General features: G+C 39.1%; 1 protein-coding gene and 1 long non-coding RNA gene across 11 annotated transcripts in view; one reads left to right on the top strand and one right to left on the bottom strand.

Annotated features, from left to right (window-relative positions):
- The window catches only part of CLYBL (citramalyl-CoA lyase), a 236,765-nt gene that overhangs the window by 162,463 nt on the left and 56,745 nt on the right, over nt 1–17,557 (top strand). The gene's annotated exons all lie outside the window — the stretch shown is intronic.
- Nucleotides 3,107–17,557, bottom strand: part of LOC308496551 — a 97,272-nt gene continuing 82,821 nt past the window's right edge. The window contains exons 3-4 of the long non-coding RNA XR_013993201.1: nt 3,980–4,109; nt 3,107–3,236 (exon numbers count right to left, since the gene is read on the bottom strand). This is a non-coding gene — a long non-coding RNA (uncharacterized lncRNA). The remainder of the gene's footprint in view (nt 3,237–3,979; nt 4,110–17,557) is intronic.

Below are 17,557 nucleotides of genomic sequence, written 5' to 3'. Positions count from 1 at the left end.
TGCAAAACTCATCCCTGTTTAAGAAGTTAGTTTTATTTGTTGGGCTAGTCCTGGAATCCTTTCCATACATGCTTGTCACTTGAACTCTATGAATCACAAACATTATGAACCTCCGCTCTGACCACTCCTAGCAGACCGGTTAAGGTCTGGCTTCTGTGAGTCATTTGTCACAGACTTCAGTGTTAGCCATTTCCCCGTGGGGTTACGTGTGAGCCTTTGCAGTTGCTTGTGACTGCATTGTAGATATACCTATCGATCGCCCTAATTCCCAGACCTGGTGGCCTGCCCTTCTGTCTGGCTTTGGTGAAGCAGCGTGGAGGCACCATGCTGGCCCCTAAGGGCTGGGGAAGAATCTGGCGCCACTGAGCAGACTTCCCTTAATGCTAAACCTCCAGCGAATCAGTGGCCTCCAAAGACACCATGGCCTTGTTGATGACTAATGTAGTCATAGTCACACAAAAAAGTCCCCTGTCTCCACCTTAGGACCTCATGCATGGCCCATTATCCTGCTGCAGAGAGAAATTGGACAGGACCTCCCTTCAGGAGCCTGTCAGCCCTTGTCAGTAATCAGCCCATGGTCTACTCAGCATGACTGGAGGCACTCACTTCCACCCCCACCAACTACACTGCCCGCTCTTAGCCCCCCGCCACCCGGGGAGCCCTACACCAGGCCGGGACAATCAAGCTGGGTCGTGCAAAGCTTGCCATCAGCCAAGCTCCTGAAATATTTAAATTTACACAGGCAAGGCTCAGACTCTTACCAAAAAAGCCAAAACGTTGGTCATTGTCACAATCTGTGCATTGGAAGAAGTACACATCAGAAAATCACATAGTTTCCCCCTCCCTTTTATTCAGAGATTTGATTTCATTTATGCACACAGGAAAGTCACAAGGCCCCCCCACCCCCACCCCCGTGGATGCCCAACTCAGGATTCAGTGCCAGCACATTGCGGGATGGGTGAGCACAATGCATATATTTATTTTCAAAGATAGCATAACATGACACCATAGAGCTTTTGTGGCTACCTATTTTGTTTTGAACTGCTAGAAAACTAGAGAATTAGCAAGAAAATCTATAGAAGGGAAGGGAGGCGGGAAGATCCACATCTTCAGCTAAGATGGATGGGTGTACTCCAGCCTCAATTAGCAAGTGTTCCCAAATATTTCCGTAAACATACCTTAGACATGGGTTTTCTGAGAGAAGACAACAATAAAAGTCTGAGGGTTAGGTGAATTTTCCCATGGTAGTGACAGCCGTCCCCACAGAAGTAGCTCAATTTCTCTCAAACCTAAAGGTTTCACTAGCTTGTACCTCTCATCAAATTGGTTTTGCATGGATGCGAATTATTTTTAAGTACTGTAAACTGGTATCATTTCCTAGTGGCAAATTATTTGGGTGTATTTTGAAGCTAATTAAAAGGGAAATGTCCTATTTTGTAAACAGCAGCATTTCTACATTTTAAAAATCAGATGTTCTCAGTGGGAAGCAGGATTTTATATTTGTCAGTGTTGGCTATTGCTAAATGCATCCCAGATTGAAAATCTAAATGAAATAGCTACAAGGAAAGGCATGGGGGAAGTTTATGTTGGAAAAGCAGGAGGGAGACACATACACATATATAATACATAGACGATTTATCTGAATTTAGAAAGCCTTTTCATGTTGTGTTTTGTTTTATTTTTTTCCTATCTTGCTAGTGACTCGGTATTTCACTGTGAGCATTGCAAACATGGAGGGCTGCAGAGGTGCCAGGCTCCATCATGGCGTCCAAAAATTGGCTTTGTGCATATGCTAAATTAGAGATTGGCTGGCAGAATCAGTTCACAGATCCTGGATTGGCAGGAATTTCTCATCAGAGAAGACAGGGCCACAAGCCCGCAGGATTCACACCAGCCAGCAACAATGCAACATGCTCCATCCCACAAGCCAAAACCCATTTTAAAATAAACTCTGAATCTTCATCAGGCATCAGGTCCAGCCCGGGTAAAATATTCCCCAAAAGTCTAGTCCCCTTTCCTGTTGTATGAGGAAGGGATTGCGCTGAATCTTGCATGGGCCAGAGCTTGGAGATTTTTCACCAAAGGAGCCAGGTCATTTCACCAAAGGACCCAAGTCATTTCAGTGCATCCTGCATTGAATAGGCCACCTTGGTGTTGAAGGAGGAAAGTAAGAATTATACATTAAAAAAACCTTTTTGTTTTTATATTCCTTGGAAATAAACAAAACTGCATGATGGTTCTGATGCAAGAAGGATTAGCGCAATTGAAGAAACATATTAGACAGCCAGAGCAGATAAGTCTATGCCAAAAGGGTCCACCATCTGGATCTTTTTTCTCAGTATCAACTAGAAAATGCCTCGCTCATTGACAAGTAGCTAGTTGATGGATTTATTATTCCCAAGAGATATATACCTTATTCTATGGACAATGATGAGTGTTTTTTGTTGTTGTTTTTTGCTTTTTTATTAAAAACTTTTATTTACTTTTTAAGTGTGTTTTTCCAGGACCCATCAGCTCCAAGTCAAGTAGTTGTTTCAATCTAGTTGAGGGCGCAGCTCACAGTGGCCCATGTGGGGATTAAACCGGCAACCTTGTTGTTATGAGCACGGTGCTCTAACCAACTGAGCTACTGGCCGCCCCGATGAGTTTTAATAATTGAAAAAAAACACACACAGCTTTTTGTTGTGGTGGTGGTTGACCTTGGGTTCCAGCTTAATCTAGTTAAGCACTAGAGAAGAAGTGATGAGACTTATTTTCTAGGCCACAAGGTGCTTTTGACTGAAATGATGACATCTGAAAGTTAAGGAACACTTGTAAGTGGGGACAGTAACTTCGGTTACTTTACGTTTCCTCTAAAAGGTATAGTGAAGAATCAAGAGTTGAAGTAGGTGACCTTAGGACCTAGTTCACCTTAATGTGAAAGCTGGATCAGAGCCTTGTATCTTCAGCTACTGTCAATCATTCACTCACCTGAGTGTGCAAGCTCTGGGAGCATGGAGACCTTATTTGCCCATAGCACACATTCACTAAATATCATTGAATATTTTCATTGGGTTGTGTCTTCTTAGTCAGTTTTGGTTGCTATAACAAATACCATAGACTGAGTGGCTTAAACAGCAAACATTTATTTCTCACAGTTTCGGAGGCTGGGAAGTCCATGATCAAGGTGCAGGATGGTGTGGTTCCTGGTGGGAGCCTGCTTCTTGGATCATAGATGGTCACCTTCTTCCTGTGCCCTCATTTAGTGGAGAGAAAGATCATCTCTCTTGCATCTGTTCTTATAAGGTCACTAATCCCATTCAAGGGCTCCCCCCTCATGACCTAATTACCTCCCCAAACCCTCACCCCCAAATACGATCATTTTGGGGGTTAGGGCTTCAACATAACGATTTTAGGGAGACACAACCATTCAGTCCGTAGAAGGTAGGTTATCTCATTGGATGATAGCAATGGGGCCGACATGTAAAGATTCCTTCAGGTAGGAGCGAGCTTTGTATCACATTCTGTATTGTGTTTAACAGAGTAAAAAAGTACTTAAACACGTATTGGGAGACTTGAGTTCTAGTCCTAGTTCTACCCCGATTATGTTGAGGGAATTTCAGTAATGTGTTGATCTCTCCTTGTTTCTAAAATGACTAGATCATTGCTGATCTTTCTTGAGCCATAAAATTGTATGATTTTATGATTCCAAACCTTTGCCAACCATCTCAAAATGCATTCTCTGGATGATGAAAGATATCTACGAGGCCTAAATGGAAAAGCCAGCCATATTGGTGGGAAGAATTACTCTAAGCACACAGCCTAAACACAGTGATTCACAAGTGCCACCTTCTTCTTCCCCTTAACAGGTGAGCTGAGAGGCAAAAGGGGAAAGAATGGGCACTGATGCACAGAAAGAATGGGGAGGCTGAATGCGGCTCCAGGGAGCACTTCGGTCTATCATATTCAGAGAGGAAAGAATGGAAAAGGGAGAACTCACCTTTATTAACATACTATTTTCTACAAGTTCTTTTAAGGAATCTTCCAGTCCACTGTTCATTGAATAGGCTTCCTGTAGTAGATTGAATGATGGCTTCTCAAAAATATGTCCACGTCCTAATCCCTAGAACCTGCAAACACAATCTTATTTCAGAAAAGGGTCTTTACAGAAATGTAGATACAATGTCAAGATGAGATGATCCTGGATCATCTGGGTGGACCTTAAGTCCAATCAATGATAAGTGTCCTTATAACAGACACAGAGGAGGGGGCACTTGGAGACAGAGGCAGAGATTAGAGTGTGAAGCCACAAGAATGCTAACAGCCAGCAGAAGCTTGGAGAAGCAAGGGAGGGAGCACAGCCTAGCAGGCACTTTGATTTCAAATTTCTGGTCTTTAGAGCTATGAGATAATAAATCTCTGTTGTTTTAAGCAGCCAAGTTTTGGAATTGGTTATGGCAGCCTTTGAAAACGAATAGACTTCAGATGAAAAGTATATTGAAATACAGCTTAAAAGATGGACGTAATTAATCGGGAACTGCAATATCTCTTTTCCTGTTAACATCATGGACAGTTGTACTAATAATAAAAATCAGAGAACCCTGACTTAACACATAAAATAATGTTATATTAAATAAGGATATTAGATCCCTCTTTAGATAATCATTCTTTTGCTCACATGATAGCTGTCTATAAATACCACCTCCTGAATGAGCCACTATTTTCTTACAATTTTTTTTTTTATAGAAGAAAAACACCTCACTATTAGAGAAACGGGCTTCATTTTTATATTCCTCTATGCCGGCCTTGTTTTTGTAACTTCCTTTCTGTACCAGATCCACACTCTTCATTAACCTCTCCATTCTAGGGTATTTCAACTCCATAGAGCAGCAGCATCAATAACATTCTGCTGTTTTATTATATGTTTACCAAACAGTTGACTCTCTGTTCTTTTGGCCAGAATTTGTTGGCCTGTTCTCAGAGCTCTGTCTCAATACATCTTTTAATAACTGTTTTCCAACATAGTTTTCATTTCAAATTTAGAAATGATGTTAATCAATTTACTAGTTTACTAATTGTAAAATTGAGGGTGACTAGCTTACAATGTTTGTGACAAATAATAAATAAATATTATTTATTTGCAAATGAGTGATTTTTAAGTAATAGCACATTGTGTGCTTGCTTGCTTTTCCCAATCCAATTTCAGTGTCTGAGCAACTTTGCTCTGGTGGTTGACTTCCACTGGGGAAACTATGAAAGCATTTAACTTGTCCTGGTCTTGGGTCTTCCTGACATTTCCACATTTCCACGGGGCCCACCACTGGATTGTGCCACTTGTTTCTCCTTTCATGTCTTAAGATGATCTCTTGAAAGAACTCATTTTAGACTCCACTGTTATCTTATTTCTATTATTTTATATAAGCCTTTTCTTATTATTCTATTCAATTCAACAAACATTTATTAAATACCTACAACATGCGAGCCAGGTAGAAGAAACTAGCATACAGATGGGTCATTCAATAAGTGGTGGTAAGGAGTGACTTGTAATAGTTGTGAGCCAGTGTGTTCAGATTTGTGTAAAAAGTGAGAAATACCCTGGAAAGTAAGTTTATTATCAGATACATTTCTCTAGTCCTGAAGTGGACCAAAGAGCTCAAGAACTCATCCCTTAATGGACAGGGCAAGTTGGCTATTAACTATTTGTCACAATCAGAATTAGGAATGTGGGTTTTTATAATAACTTTTGATTTCTGATAGTTATAGAAAGGGAACAAAACATCAATAATGGCTCCATCTGAACACCAATGAAGGCCAATTAAATGTGGGAGATCTCAAATCAAAACTGTTACAGAAAAAAAAAGGAGGGAGGGGAAGAAGGAGGGTAATTAAGAAAAAAAGAAAAAGAAAGAATGCATCATATAACCATTATATGTTAATGGAAATATGTAGCAGATCTTGAAATACTATCATATATTATTTCATTATATTTCTTTACTCCACCGGTTCTTATCATTTAAAGGGAAAGAAGGATTAAATAAACCTTAAATGTTACATTATATTAGAATATTTTTTTTTAAGTTTTTTAGTTTCAGGTGTGTATATTAGAATCTTTCAGATGCTGTCATAACTACATAATGGTCAGTTCAACTCCGGGGTTCAGCATTAGAAAGCCAGTTCATTGCTTTCACTAAACTCTGTACTCAACTCAGCTTTTATCAAAAATGTAGGAGATGTTTGTATCTTTCCCTGCTGACTCTTTTGTCTTATTGTTCAATTGTTTGAGAGATTTGATACTCAAGAGTTATAATTTATTGAGGCCCTAAATAAGCACATCTAAAACCAAACTAATCATCTACAAACATATGTTCCAGAATTCCACCTATTGTTCCTCCTAGGTCTTCTCCCTCTGTTGTTGGAACATACTTTCCAACTCCCAAAACACACACAGAGGAATGAGAAAGGGAATTATCCAGGACCAGCAAAAGTATTGCCAGTCAAAGCCCAGGGCTCAGAGGCTGGGTAGCAGAGCCTGTTCTTCTGTTGTTACATTCTCCCAGACGATCTTCTTGCCCCAGCTGCATGCTCTCTTCTCACCATCACCCCCACCCTCCATGTACAAGGAATTATTCTCTTCTTTTGTGTTAATGTATAGGCTCAGCTGCTATAATAATAAGGTCCAAAGCTATAGTGGCTCAAACCAAATGAAGTATATTTCTCAACTAAGTGCAGAGGCAGGTGGGTGGGCCAGTCTGGTAGGCAGTGCTCCTTCTCAAGGTCTTCCAGAAACCCATGTTGCTTCTGTCGTGTTGCAATGACACCCAAACCTGCATGGCTGAAATTGGCTCTGTACCATGTTTGAATTCTAGCCTGTGAGATGGGAGAAGAGAGAGTAAAGGACAAGTGGCTTTCTTACGGGACTAAACATTACACTCACCATTTCTGTTCCATTTACATCCTAGCTGCGAGTGGGGCCAGCACATGTAGGCTTTAAGTGTAGACCATGTGCCCTGCCAAAACTCAAAGGAAGAAGTGAGAACGGATGCTGGGGCTGTTAGCAGTCTCACCTACACCCCTGTGCAACCACTGTGTGATGTCTTCCCTATTACGAGCATACATACACCACCCTGCACTGCAATTTTTCATTTCTTTTTTGTTTATTGCAAAAAAGATAAGCCCCACCCAAACCAATCAAGTCAAAGAACCCAAATATCAAAAATAGCAAAGAAATGAATTGCTAAATACTAAAAATGGTTTATCATATAGCTTCTTAACGGTAAATGAGAAATAGCTCTCAAAAATTAACAAATATTTTTTACTATTTCTGATTTGCCCTTCTCTATATCAACTGGTTTTAAGTTCTCAAACTCCCAGTGCTTTTATGTCCATTAAATGCTTTATTAATACAGTTTAAAGATGATATGCATTATCTATTCTTTGATTACACATCATTCAATAGTAGATGTATGCATAAGGGTAAATAACACATTTCAGCTAATAAAAAAAATTATTCCATCTAAAATGACAAAGATGAGAAAGCTTTTATATTCAAAACTAAAGAATACTCAAAACATTAGACATTTTGCACTTTTCTACCATAAAATACATACTAAGTTGAAATATTAGGCCAGCATTATGTTATTATTTCTATGCAAAATGAAGTAATAAAGGTGCACATTTCTATTATTTCAAAGAGGAGGTTCTCGTGAGACAATTGACCAGAGTAAGTTTATACAGAGAAAGTTGAATGTTAAAGCCAGAAAGATACTCAGAGCTTATCTTGCAGTTTTAGAAACTGAGGTCCAAAACACCTCAAATTTTTAACTCAAGAATGCCACCATTTGTGCCATATTTTCCGTGGCAGATAAACATGAGTTGCCAAAAATATAATTCTGAATACACATATTGTTGTTTAGCTTTGGAAAAGGCTAAGACTGACTTTTATGGACTATAGTAATCTTCCCATATCACTATAAGTTATTACACATATAACATTCTGAAAACCCTTTCGAAAAACTGAAAAATTGGTATTAAGGATGGCTGGATTTAAGATGACTGCCCTAAAAAGACTGCCATGTTGTTTAACACACTGAATGGATGAAGAGTTAGTCTAACATGGGAATCAAGCAAAATGTTTACCGGCTTTCTTAGAAGTCACCTGTGTAGCCAGCCAGCCGGACGTAATGCCTTTAGTCTGGACATAACATCCAGATAAAGGACAGTGGGAGCCCCGGATTCAAGTTTAGAAATGCTACCAAAATAGTGTTTGTTGGCAAAATATATTAAATATGGATTGAGAAGTCAGCTTAAACGCAATCCACATTTGAATCTTTAAAATCATCCTCACTTCTAGACCATAACCTTAGCAGATGGCAAAGGAACAACATGGAACGTGGTCCTGTTTTGTATCAACAATCTAGATCCTTTCAGATTGCAGTAAGTCATTTGCTATCTGCAACCTGTGGCCGTCTACTTCTGCTGAGGCACCGATTCAAGATTCCAGGGTTGGCATTTCTAAGTGGGAACAAAAACATTCAGCAGGTTGCTATTTGTGGGTTTTGGGTTTGTGGTTTTTTAATACGCGAAGGTGTGAGTACACTAGCTGACCTGCCTTCCTGAAGAAATCAGCTGTCTGAAGGCCACAGCAACCATAGGAGAGTAGACTCTTTAGATATTTAAGATCCGATTTCATATAAAACACAAGGTCTAAGATTTGGTGGACAAGCTAGCTCCCATTATCTGTGAGTAGATTGTCCCTTTGGGGGGCTCTCCTTAGTGTCAAAGGACCAGCCCCTGTGTTTTCCTTTCAATTATGCACTGGGGGCGTGAACTACAAGATACACTCCCTGTCCTCATGTGGTTACAGTCCTAGTGTGAGGACACTGGGGATTGAAAACAGATCAAGCTAGTAATGCGCTCAGAACCAACCCCAAGTGAGTGGGCATCAGGAAATGGGAGTTTAAATTTGTACATCCCTTTTTTAAAAAGCAATTTTAGTATACAAGTGTACATGTTAAAATGAGCATATGTGGTGTGTTTTTTTTAATCTAACATTGATTTACCACTTATGTTACACCATTGTCAATCCTCACCAATCCCTGAGTCAGGGACATTTTTCAGATGAGGAAACTGAGGCATAGCAGAGTTAAGAGACTGTCTAGTCTCTTATAGAACCAGTCACTGGGCACAGTTGAGAGAGTAAGCTAGACTTGCTGGATCCAGAACTAGTTTTGAGAGAGTCTGTGAGAGTTGGGATTTCATGGCCAATCCTTTGGAGCCTAAATGAGCATGTAATTTGACCTAGCATTTGCAATTCTAGGGTTTATCCTAAGGAAATATTCACACCAGTGCGCTAAGATGAATGTTCTGGGATATTTGTTACAGCTTTCTGTGTAATCTTTTAGGTATCAGGGCAAATGATTTTCGTAAAAACATTTTCTTTTCTGTAACTTATTGTATTGTCAGAATATAATACATACAACATACAAAATATGTGTTAATCGACTATGTTATAACTAAGGCTTCTAGTCAACAGTAGGTTATTAATACTTAAGTTTTTGAGGAGTCAAAAGTTATACTTGGATTTTCTACTGAACTGGGGGGTTGGCCCCCCTAACCCCTGCATTGTTCAAGGGTCAACTATAATTCCATTTTATGCATATCTATATATATGGTTTTTAAATCTTTGGTTCTCGTTGCCTACCTATCATTAGAGGAAAACAGCATTGTGATATGACAGGGGATTTTAACATGGTACTGATATCATGAAGGATTTTAGTGTTCTTGAAACCAGGCGTGTGTTGCCAGGTGGGGTGATTTTCCCATTTCCTACATGTCCAGAGGCCTTTCCTGGCAGAACTTCTAGCCCAGGAGACTTTCATCTTCATCTTGCACGAAGGATACAATTGGGTTCTGATGCATGGGTTATCAAAGCCGCTGAGCAGCCACACAATCTGTTATGCTAAATCACACCTGGTGTCTGCAAAGAGAAGGCCCTGGCAAGCATCCTCACCACTGGGACAGAGGCCGCTGACTCTGACCGATGCCAAAACACGGCCGTGTTGCAGAGAGCCTTCTGAGAGCCTGGCTCCCCGGCACAGGAAATTAAACTGCTTGTTCTCACGTTAAATGCTTTATGAAAATTTACTGGGCGCAAAAAGAGGGAAGAAAACCCAAGTGGTTCCACACTGAGCCTGCCTGGCATCAGTGAAGGAATGAAGCCGCCGAGAAAGTCAACGTGAAAAGCTGGCACGAGAAAAAGGTGTAAACGCAATGAAAATCAAATGCGGCGCCAGCATTGCATTCTTTTACTAGCATTTTCTTGAGGAAGACAGTTGTAGAAGATCTGGGGTACATAAGCTAGGTGAGATGACACTGGGCTCTGCCACTTTCTCCACAGTACCCATTTTCAGAGGAACTGTGGCAGGCTCCAGTGCAGTGCAAAGGGGAACCTCCTCCCACGTGGCGTGGTTCTTGAGAAGGGAGGGCCCATTGCTGTAACCACAGTTCTCATAGGGAAGAATCTGCCTTTTTTTTTTTTTTAAATAAAATATTCTGATGGCCATCATCATCCTCCATTCTTTAGTTTTCCACATTATGTTTTTCTTTTCCTTTTATTGATTTTACAATAGGATAAAATAGATAAAGAACAGGATGGAAAAGTTCTACTTTTAAAAATAGCTGTAAATTTGCCACCTAAAAAGAAACAAAATCTTTTTTAATTACCACTTTCTTTAGGAAATAATTAGGAAGCAAGACAAACAACAGCAAACCATGGAAAACAAATTATTATCTCCTATCAAATGAGGGCGTGAGTGTATATTTGAGCAACAGAAATCAACATATGCAAAGGTAGAACCAACTGGTGATATCATGCGGGGAGTTTTAAAATTCCTTTTTAGCTTTAAAGCCTCTCCTACCTTCAAAGTAGTTTGTGAGGATAATGACGCAGTTTAGTGCACTGCAAGAAACCTTTCTTTAGGTACTATTTCTGCTGTCACAGAGCTTATGCGGCTACCTGGTTTCTTCATTCGGGGCTGCCAGGGAGACTAATTAACACTCAGGAATCTAAAGAATCCTGTTTGGGACGCTGCTGGGCCACCGGGTAAAGCTTCCTCCCCAGAATGAGAAGTCAAGGCCTGGAGCCTGCGTTCGCTGCGTTTGTTTCATTGCAAGGCTGTACCTTATCATTAGACATTTGCACTTCTATCTGTAAGCTCTTAGAACCTTCTGCCTTATGGAGACAAGATTCTTTGTGTCAGCACCTTAGAGAAGTGTTGCTGAAGCAATTGGCGCGCAGACAGAAATCCCTGACGGGCTGCGCGCTGGGCGCAGAAGCCACCTCGGTGCGGCCCCGGAGAGAAGCGGCCCGACTTGCCTCCAAAATTTAGTGATGGGCACGGAAGTGTAGAAGCTTTGGCTTTTTAAAAAACGGGTTCTTCACATTTACATTAAAGAGGTTAATTTGGACCATTTCTAGCAATGTGTCTCAAGCCGGCTTGAGAGCTAAAGGAAGTCATCCGCCAGAATGTGTTGTGAGCGTCACAGTAAAACTGGTCACTCCAGGACAGGTGACACGTGTGTTGTCTGAGCCACGTCTGGAACCATGGCAAGGCTGAGTCATTAATTTAAGAATCGATCACTCTTGATTTATCATTAAAAAAAGAATGAAAGGCCCGCGGACCCTGCCCTGTGTGGGTAATCCGTGGCACCTGTGGCAAACGAGGGTTTTCATCCTTATAATGAAGAAAGGTAGGTGCGGAGACCTTTGATGACACTGTTCCCTTTTGCTTGTTTATTTTTATTCTCCCACGCAGACTGCAGCCCAGCAGGGGGCTTTTAAACCAAAACAGTTAATTACCTCCTCTAACCCAGAGAAGTTGCAAAACACAAATATAGCGGGTTGAGAGGAAGAGGGAAGCTTTGCTTAGGGCTGTGTTTTGCACCAGGTGAGAAGGGATGGCGGAGGGAGACCAATTAGAAGGCCCACGGGAGGGAGGTGGCCAGTGTCCCCTCTCCATGGTACTTTACATTTCTTTTTCAATGTATTGTACTGTAAATCCCCAGATCAGAGATCCATGTACAAACACCCAACCCAAAGATAAAATTAAATCGCTTTGGGGCAAGAAGCCCTCGCCACAAAAGCGCATGCTTCGCGCTCCAGGGAGGAAGAGGTTACCAATGAGCAGGGCAGGCTCAAGCAGGGACTTTCGCCACTTAGGGACGTTCTACATTCGAGGGACTTTAGGGCGCCAACCTTCCTCTAGCCAGGCCAGGGCAGCCGGCAGCTTCCAATAAGGAAGGCCCTTTCTCAACTGACCCGCGAGTCGTGTCCCGCCACCCCCTCACCCTCTCGTCCCCCAGTGTAACAGGCCTCAGCCCTTTGTTCCTGAATCTTGGGCTCAGCCCTGCCTGCTTTGGAATCTCCGGTCTTTCTGTCCATCTCCTGGCACCAGCACCTTCCCTACCTGACTTCATATGTTGCGACCATCTGCCTTTTTATTCAGTTACCCTTCCTGCCTCTGATCTTTGCCCATTTCAGCTCTCTGCTGGGTGCCACCCTCTCCTCTGCACCTATTGAAATCTTCAACTCCCCTGCCCCCATCTCAGCCTGTTGTGCTCCCTGCTGTCTGTAAGACCCATGGTCCTATTCTTTGTTCCACGGAATTGAACTGTTATTTCACTTCCTATTCTGTGGATCTTTCATTGCCACAACTATTAATAGATGATTCATCCCTCTATTGATTTATGTATCAAAAAGGTGATCTCAATATTTTTCTCTACAACCCTTCCCCCCCCACACACACACACACACAGACACACACACCCAGCATAGTGGATAGCGTTTGATTGATTCCTCTCCTACTGGTTAAATATGTTAAATGCACCTGACCAGGGCATCAGGCAGAATCTGAGGATGGTACTCAGGAAATTTTCTTTTCAGAATCACAAACAATCACAAAGAAAAGGAAACATCCTATCAGTTATCTAAATATTTTCAAGTATCTGGGCTATGTCAGCAAGAAAGCCAAACGCCAGCCACTCACCAGTCAGGGGCTAGGACAAAGCTGAATGAAGAGGCTGAGGAAAGTAAGCCCCTTCTTTTCACTTAAGTTTTCTTTTCCCAGAGAATTTCCATTGTATTTTGTTGAAAGACAAAGACAGAAAACCCAAAATAAAAATATCATAAGCCTCCTTACCTCACACCATATTAAAATAGATATAATCAGACCTAAAATACATATAATCAAGGACCTAAATGTTAGAGCTAGAACTATAAAACTCTTAGAAGAAAACATAGGTGTAAATCTTTGTGACCTTGGATTAGGCAATGGTCTCAAAATGATAACAAAAGCACAAGCGACAACAACAAAAATAAATAAAAAACCTGGACTTCAACAAAATTATAACTTTTATGCCTCATAGGACATCATCAAGAAAGTGAAATGACAACCTACAAAATGGGAGAAAATATTTGTGAATCATATATCTGATATCCAGAATGTATACATAAAGGACACTCATAACTCAACAACAAAAAGCTCAATTTTTAAAAATGGGCAAAGGATTAGAATAGACATTTCTCTAAAGAAAGAATACTGATGGCCAATAAGCACACGAAAAGATGCTCAACATCATTCGTCATTAGAGAAGTGCAAATCAAATACACAATGAGGCACCATGTCACGTCCACTCTAATGGCTAGTAACAAAAACACGTAAATAAATAAAATGGGAAATAACAAGTGTTGTCAAGGACGTAGAGAAATTGGAATTCTGGTACATTGCTGATGGGATGTAAAATGATGCAGCCGCTGTAGAACACAATTTGGCAGTTCCTCAGAAAGCTAACAGTGGAATTACTATATAGCCCAGCAATTCTCCTCCTGGGCATATGCCCAGAAGAATTGAAAACAGAGATTCCAAGAACTACTTGTGCACCAGTGTTCATAGCAGCATTATTCACAATAACCAAAAGGTACTCAAATGTCCATCCACAGATGAATGGATAAAAACATATATAGTATTTGCATACAATGGAATATTATCAGCTGTAAAAAGGAATAAAATTCTGATACATGCTACAACATGAATGGACCTTAAAATATTATTATGCTAAGTAAAATAAGCCAGACACAAAAGGACAAATATTGTATGATTTCACTTATATGAAATACCTAGAATACACAAATTCATAGATACAGAAAGTAGATTAGCTGTTCCCAAGACCAAGGTGTAGAAGGCAATGAAGAATTATTGCTTCATGGTTACAGAGTTTCTGTTTGGAGTGTTTTGGAAACATAGTGGTGATGTTTGCACAACACTGTGAATGTGATTAAGACCACTGAAAGGTATACTTAAAAATGGTTACAGTGGAAAATTTTATATGTATTTTACCACGACTTTTGCAAATTGCCAAAGGATCTACATAGACAGTTCCCCAAAGAAGATATAAATATGGCCAATAAGTACATAAAAAGGTACTCAACATCATTAGTCATCAGGGAAATGCAAATCAAAACTACAGTGAGCACAGGAAGACACTCCACATACACACTAGGATGGCTATATATATATATTTTTTAATAGCATAACAAGTGTTGGTGAGGATGTAGAGCAGTGGGAACCCTCATACACTGCTTGTGGGAATGTAAATTGACACAGCCATTTTGGAAACAGCAGTTCCTCAAAAGATTAAACATAGAATTACCACATGACCCAGCAATTCCAGTTTCTCCTAGGTATATACTCAAGAGAAATGAAAACATGTCCACACAAAAACGTGTACATGAATGTTCATAGCAGCATTTTTTCTGATAGCCAAAAATGGGAACAACCTAAATGTCCCTTAACTGATAATAGATAAGCAAAATGTGATGTATCCATACAATGGAATATTATTTGTCAATGAAAAAGGAAGTACTGATACATGCTACAACACGATAAACCTTGAAACATTATAATAAGTAAAAGAAAACAGTAACAAAAGACCACATATTGCATGATTCTATTTCTATGAAATGTCTAAACTAAGCAAATCTATAGACACAAGGTAGATTAGTGGTTGTCTAGAGCGAGGGAGAAATGGGAGTTACTGCTACAGAGGGTAGGGTTCCTTTTGGGGGTGATGAAAATATCCTAAAGATTGTGGCAATGATTGCCCAACTCTGTGAATACACTAACAAACATTGAGTTGTACACTTTAACCAGGTGAATTATATGTTATTTGAATTTTACCTCAATAAAGCTGTTAGAAAAAAAAATCATAAGTATAAAAATAATCTCCCCAAAATTATTTGTCACAAGTAACAAGTAAAATGCAGTTTAAATCACTAACCAGTTTCTAACACTTTATTGTGGAAATATTCAAATATATGCAAATATAAAGAGAATAGTGTAAAAAGCCCTCATGTACTTATCAATCAGCTCTAAAAATTATCAACATTTTAGAGGTATTTTTAAAATTTTTTCCAAAATTTTGTTTCAAAAATTTCAAACATTAGAAAAGTTGAAAGACTGTTCAGTGAATACCTATATATACCTCCCATTAATGTTTCACTCTGCCTGTTTCAATGTATATCTATCCACTCTCTGTCCCTCTATCCATCCGCCAATGCATTTATTTTTTAAATTCATTTCAAAGTAAGTTGCAGAGAGTAGCAGTATAGCTCCCCTTAAATACTCTGCATGCTGCATACCACTGATTAGAGTTCAGTATTTGTCTCCATTTCTCTTTGTTCTTTTGAGGTAAAACTTACATACAATGAAATGTACAAATTTTAAGTATACATTCTGTGACTTTTGACAAAAATATAGGCCTGTCTGATTCAAGTTAAAGCCATTGATTTACTATCTTTTAAAAATATTTTTAATTGCTCAGAGGCCTTCAAAATAAATTATTTTCATAAATTTATTATATATTAGTGTTGTTTTTGTTCCAATTATATATTAGTGTTGTTTTGCTCTTTCCATTAAATCTCTGATGGGGGCAGAAATGCCAATTACGTATTATGAGCTACCCATCCATACACATCCTAATTCTTCTTAGTATTTTCTTTTTTAATGAAAACTGATTTAGCATTTTAACTATAAACCTGTGTAGCATGTATCTCTCATAACTAACACATCAGAAATTTTTCTCTACCAAAATCTATATTTTCATTGTAAACATGTAATATTACATGGAATGTAATAATTTGTGGGATGAATCAATAAATGAATTTTTTTTTACCTTTTTCATTGGGGTAAAATATATATAACACAAAATTTACCATCTTAACCATTTTTAAGTATACTGTTCAGTGGTTATTAAGTGTACTGATTCAGTGTACATTCACATGGTTATGCAACCATTACCAACCTCCATCCCCATAACTTTTTTCATCTTCTAAACTGACACTCTATACCCATTAAAAAGGAACTTCCCATCCTCCCCTCCCCCGAGCCCCTGGCAACCACCTTTCTATTTCTGTCTTTACAATTTTAACAACTAAAATAACATAACATAACAATAACATAATAATAATAAAATAACATAATAATAAAATAAATAACATAACATAAGTGGAATCATACAGTATTTGCCCTTTTATGACTGGTTTATTTCACTTCGCATAATGTTTTCAAGGTTCATTCATGTTGTAGCATGTGTCAGAATTTCCCTCCTTTTTAAAGTTGAGTACTATTCACATTTTGCTTATCCTTTCTTTTATCAATGGACACTTGGGTTGCTTCCATGTTTTAGCTATTGTGAATCCTGCTGCAATAAACATGGGTGTGCAAGTAATTTCTTTGAAATTCTGCTTTCAATTTCTCTGGGTATATACCCAGAAGTGAAATTGCTGGATCATATAGTAATTCTATGTTTAATTTTTTTTGAGGAACCACCATACCATTTTCTATTGCAGCTGTACCATTTTACATTCCCACCAACAGTGCACAAGAGTTCCAATTTCTCCACATCCTAACCAACACTTGTTATTTTCTGTATTTTTTTTAATAGTAGCCATCCTAATGCATCTGAAGTGGTATCTCATAGTTTTGATGTGCATTTCTCTAGTGATCAGTGACATTGAACATCTTTTCCTGTGCTTATTGGCCACGTCTATGTCTCCTTTGGAGAAATGTCTGTTTAAGTCCTTTGCCCCTTTTTGAATTATGTTGTTTGTTTTCTTTTGTTGTTGAGGTTTAGGAGTCATGTATATATACTGGATGTTAATCCTTTATCAGATATATGATTTACAAATATTTTCTCCCTTTCTGTGGGTTGCCTTTAAAAATTTTTTTAATTTTTAAATTTTCATGAAGTCCAATTTGTCTATTTTTTCTTTGGTTACCTGTGCCTTTGGAGTTACCAGTGAGTGAAATTTTTAAACCAGTTAATTCATGGTATGTTCAATATTGTTATAGATTTTCTGTTTTCAGAAACAGGCAAACCAAGATTTGTTTATCATGTGGAAAAAACAACGGGATGAAAAAACAAAACTCAACACTGTCACTTTTCCGAAAGAAACACTACCAGGTTGTAATAATCAATGAGAATTTATTTGCCTTTTTTCTCAATGCGGTCACTGCAACACTCT

Source organism: Rhinolophus hipposideros (assembly GCF_964194185.1).
Source record: "Rhinolophus hipposideros genome assembly, chromosome: 4".
Lineage (NCBI taxonomy): Eukaryota > Metazoa > Chordata > Mammalia > Chiroptera > Rhinolophidae > Rhinolophus > Rhinolophus hipposideros.
Note: the sequence above shows the minus strand (reverse complement) of the source record. Positions and strands in the feature narration are given on the sequence as shown.